Below are 5,537 nucleotides of genomic sequence, written 5' to 3' on the forward strand. Positions count from 1 at the left end.
TACTGAGGGTCTAGGTCCGGGCAGCTGAAGAGTGTGGTTAGCAAGATGAACAAAGATGCACAGATGAGAGCAGCGATTAACCAAAAGTTGATAGAAACTGGAGAAAGAGAACGCCTCAACGAGTTGCTGAGAGCTAGATTAATCAAATGTGGCGGGAAGGCACAACGTTAGTGGAAGGAACACTGTAAAGAGGTAATTAAAGAAAAAGGTCCGTTGATGACTTCGGTGGCTGAATCACACCAAAAGGCAGAGCCCTGGTACCTAACAGTGTGAAGAAGGAGCTCCTACAAAGAATAAGAACATTCTTTGCTCAGCATGCCAGCCTTTAAGATTGAATTAGATTGTGTTCTTTTGTGGTTTTCTTTCTGAAAGTAAAACTTGCCATAAATTAGGAATCAATTTCCCAAAATGAAATCCTTTTTTGTATGATGGTTAAAAAAAAAAAGAAAGAAAGAAAAGAAAGAAGAAATCTTAGACAATCTTCTAAAATACATGTTTCTGGAAGATATGTAGAGGGATAAGATCTTCCATGCAGATGTCTGAGATGACTTAAATCGTAGGATTATTCACAAGCTCCATCAGCCAATGGCATGGGCCACTAATGAATAAATGACAATAAGAATTGTGCTTTTCTGAGTTCTTATTTAATATTTACAGCAGCTTTTTGATGCCTTTAATTCTTTAGTTTTTCTTCCTTATCCCATTAGTTGTGACAAACACCAATTCCGGTTTGCCTCAGTTAATTCATGTTTTCTCCCATTTTCTGCTTCTGCTTTAGGTTGGTTTTATGCTACGTAATATATGCCATATATATTTTGCTGTATTAGAGTTTCTATCCAAACTGCTTCTACCCAGTTAGCTACAATATTCCATGATTCTTTACCCCACTCCATCTTTAGGTTGGGTTTTCATTTTGTTCCTTCAGATTTTCACATTTATTGTTTTGTCTGTTACTTGGCCTTCCGTACACCTATTACTTTTTGTCTAGGAGAGGTGAAGCAACTCATCTTCAATGTTGTAAACAGGGTTGAGATTCTAGGGGTTCTCCTTTCTTCAGATGCTCTACTCCACCAAAGTTGGGGCCAAAACGCATTTGTGGTCAAAACTCAGTTGAACTAAAAGTTAGCTAAGCTCAATAATTTAGCCTTCAAAGCTTTGCTTTGGATCTTTGTGTGAGGAGGAGGGGAAAGTAGGGATGTGGGTTGGGAGCTATGGTGCCATGTTTGTGTTATGTCTCATGTTTTCCTGTTAGCATCTTGTTCCTTCAATTCCTGTAGTTGTAAGCTGCAGTGATTGAGGGTTAACCCAATGTAGTCTTAGTCCACTAAAGACCCCTCTCCAGGGTATTAGGATATATCCCTTCAGGGTGCCTGGGTGGCTCAGTGGTTAAAGCCCCTGCCTTCAGCTCAGGTCATGATCCCAGGGTCTTGGGATCGAGCCCCACATTGGGCTCTCTGCTCAGCAGGGAGCCTGCTTCCCTTCCTCTCTGTCTGCCTGCCTCTCTGCCTGCCTGTGATTTCTGTCAAATAAATAAATAAATAATCTTAAAAAAAAAAAGATATATCCCTTCATACTTTATCTCATGATGTTCCCTTCTGCAAAAGTACTTCTATGGCTCCTCCAAGTCTTATCTCCAATGTCACCTGTGTGGGTGACATTAATTCCTCTGGCCTGGGGCCGGCAAAAGTTTTCAGTAAAGAACCCTGTAGTAAATATTGTATGCTATACAAGCCAAGAGGAATGAGAGTGCCACTTAATGCCTCAGTCTCAATGACTTCACTCTACCACTGTAGTGCAAGTCAGAGACAATAGACAAATGGGAATAGCTGCACAACAATAAAACTTTATTTATAAAAACAGGCAGTAATGCAGATTTGGCCCATGATCTCTGATTTGGCGGCCTCTACTCTACTGAGATATTACTTTTTTTTTAAAGATTTTATTTATTAATTTGACAGAGATCAGAAGTAGGCAGAGAGGCAGGCAGAGAGAGAGAGAGGAGGAAGCCGGCTCCCCACGGAGCAGAGAGCCCGATGCGGGGCTTGATGCGGGACTCGATGCGGGGCTCGATCCCAGGACCTTGGGATCATGACCTGAGCGGAAGGCAGAGGCTTTAACCCACTGAGCCACCCAGGTGCCCCTCTACTTAGATATTTCTTTTCCAACCTGATTTTTCATGCCTCCGTTATCACATTTGTATGATAATTTATAAACCTCCATCACATGAGCACCTGAGGGCAAGTGTTCTGTCTTTATATCTCTCTGAACCGAGCAAAACCAAAATCCTAATGATTACAGGTACTCTGTAAACATTAATGGAAAAAGTGGGGGAGAAATGTAGGAAAAGGTGGGGTTCTTAAATAAGTGGGAAATAGGATCATGCAAATCCTCTACTGATAGGCAATTGAATATGAACTTCTAGTAACACGAACAGATGTTGTTTATCAGATGACTGTATTAGGCTCTTCTGCAAAGTTTGATTTCAGCAAGTTTGCATTCAGAGACTTATATATGTGGTAGTTGGCCTCCAAGATGGCCATTAGTAACACTTACATCCTGGCACTGGTGCCACCTCCCACGCTGAACCATGACAAGCTAGTGACCAATAAGGTGCTGTGGAAGTAAAGGTGACGACTTCTGGAACAAGTCATAAGAGTGATGTGACTTCTGCTTTGTTCTCTCTTGGATCACTCTCTTTGGAGAAAACTCGTTGCTATGTCTTGAGGACAAGCAAATGAATGGCCTGGTCCATGGAAAAAAGAAATGAGGCCTCGTGTCAACAGCCATGTGTGTGAACCATCTTGGAATTGGATCTTCCCTTCCTCCGTTAAGTCTCAGAAGACTGCTGTTTCAACTGACATTTTGACTATAAACTGATGAGAGATTCTGAGCTGTACTACTTAGACTCTCCTGAAATCCTGACCCATGTAAACTATATGAGATAATGTTTATTATTGTCTTAAGCTGCTGGTTTGGGAAATTATTTGCTATACAGCAATAGAGAACATACAATATGCTAAACAGTTTTCATTCCATCTAAAATCCCTATAGTCTTGGGGCCCCTGGGTGGCTCAGTGGGTTAAAGCCTCTGCCTTCGGCTCAGGGTCCTGGGATGGAGCCCTGCATTGGGCTCTCTGCTCAACAGGGAGTCCGCTTCCTCCTCTCTCTGCCTGCCTCTCTGCCTACTTGTGATCTCTGTCTGTCAAGTAAATAAATTTAAAAAAAAATAGGAGTTGACTGTCTATGAGTTCCATGAGGGCAAGGACCTTAGCTTATCACATTGTATTTCCAATATTTGCAAGTACCCCCTACAAAGGTATTCAATAAATGCTTGCTAAGTGGTAAATTAAGTGGTCAGTTTGTGGAATAACTAAAGGTGGACTTCCCATGACACTGTACATGACTTGAAATTGTGCCATATCACTCAGTATTGCAGTTTGGGGGATTCTTTGCTTTGTTGTAATATCACCAGTTATATTGAATTAAAAAATAAAACCCTCTAAATAATGCCTCTAGACCAAACCAAATTTTAAAAAAAGGTCCTACTCAGACAGTATAACACAGCCAAGACAGTAGTATTTTTTTTAAAGATTTTATTTATTTGACAGAGATCACAAGTAGGCAGAGAGAGAGGGGGAAGGAAGCAGGCTCTCTGCTGAGCAGAGCCCCATGCAGGGCTCCATCCCAGGACCCTGGGATCATGACCCGAGCTAAAGGCAGAGGCCCTAACCCACTGAGTCACCCAGGCACTCTTTTTAAAAAGATTTTATTTATTTATTTGACAGAGAGGAAACACAGCCAGAGAGGGAACACAAACAGGGTGGGGGGAGAGGAAGAAGCAGGATCTCTACCTAGCAGGGAGTCTAATGTGGGGCTCGATCCCAGGACTGTGGGATCATGACCTGAGCCAAAGGTAGATGCTTAATGACTGAGCCACCCAGGAACCCCAGCAGTAGTAACTTTTATATTCCAAATGCTGTTACAGTTCAGCAGTGGAGAAAACAGGAAATAGACATTTCATAAGACATGTGGATCTACAGAATAGTCAACCTCTGTTTATACTGAACCAGCAAATTCCAGGATACCAAGATTCTGCAATTAGAAGGGCTGTTTTGAAAGACAATGCCAGGGGCACCTGGGTCGCTCAGTGGGTTAAGCCTCTACCTTCAGCTCAGGTCATGATCCCAGGGTCCTGGGATTGAGCCCGGAATTGGGCTCTCTGCTCGGCAGGGAGCCTGCTTCCCCCCTCTCTCTGCCTGCCTCTCTGCCTACTTGTGATCCCTGTCTGTTAAATAAATAAATAAAATCTTAAAAAAATAAAAATAAAAAAGAAAGACAATGCCATTCAAAGTACTAGAAAATTCAACTGTTAATAAGATTGGATAATTCATGATACATGCAATAGTAAAGCCCAGAGCAAAATGCCTTGAGACTGTATAGTATTTACAGTAATACATACAAATGGTCATGTGTATAAATACCATTGTTATGGGTGTCATCAAGTTAGCAGATACTTTTAATTTTTCTTTTGGGGCACTGACTGGTTCAGTTAGTGGAACATGCTACTCTTAATCTCAAGGTTGTAAGTTCAACCCCAACTGGGGCAGAGAGCTTACTTAAAAAAAATAAAAAGTTAAATTAAAATTAAATTAATTTTTATTTTGTTACTGTGAAAATTTGCAAGAGAACTATTAAAGTCATTCTCAGTAGAAAAGTACATCTAAAGTACATGTTATACCAGAACATGTAAATGATCTGTCCTGACTTCAACTGAAATTGATTATACAAATTATATAATAAGTATACACACTAATTAAAACTAGCAAGAGTATCCGTTGATTTAGAGATGACTGAGAATTGAATCTGTTAATTTTCTCTTGTTACTTATAGTTCCTACTTCAGTGGCTACTAATATAACTTATTTACATAAATGTATCTATATAGAGTTCCATCATTAAAATAATGAAGTCATATCTTTCACTAGAGATCCTTCTGTTGATGCTTTCTCATGCCATATACAAAGAATTGCTACAAAACAGTCACAAAAACAAGTCTATCTTAAACAGCCAAAGTATAATGACCATGAAACACAGATCCTAGTAAAGAATCAAAAACATTTAAGCTGCTTCTTTAAGGGTATTCCCATGCCAAAACGTTTTCATTTAGATCACCACAAAGAGGAGAGCACCGCCATGCCAGCAATGGACCACAAGCTTTGAAAAGGACCTCCTAACAATGTCAGAGGAGTCACCACCGTACATGAAACATTCAAGCATGATGCTTTAGGACTGGGCTCTGTTTATAAGATGTCGACATAAAGAGCATCTCCGTCCCAATTGTGACTTGCTCACCAAGAGTCTTTCATGGCAATGGTGATGAGGGTGGGGGCTTTGTAGCTGCAATAGCTGTGGAAAACCTTCATGGAAGCAATGAGACTGAAAATTGAGAGATTAAGGGAAGTGTGAAAGGCATTCCAGCAGAAAGGCACACCTGAGCAATGCCCTCCCTACCTTGTCCATGACCTCAATATTTCACCC

At 40.9% G+C, this 5,537-nt stretch overlaps 1 pseudogene; it reads left to right on the forward strand.

Annotated features, from left to right (window-relative positions):
• Positions 1–387, forward strand: LOC123925097 (annotated as a pseudogene).
• The last annotated feature ends 5,150 nt before the right edge of the window (positions 388–5,537 follow it).

The sequence above is a fragment of the Meles meles genome, chromosome 1, assembly GCF_922984935.1.
Source record: "Meles meles chromosome 1, mMelMel3.1 paternal haplotype, whole genome shotgun sequence".
Lineage (NCBI taxonomy): Eukaryota > Metazoa > Chordata > Mammalia > Carnivora > Mustelidae > Meles > Meles meles.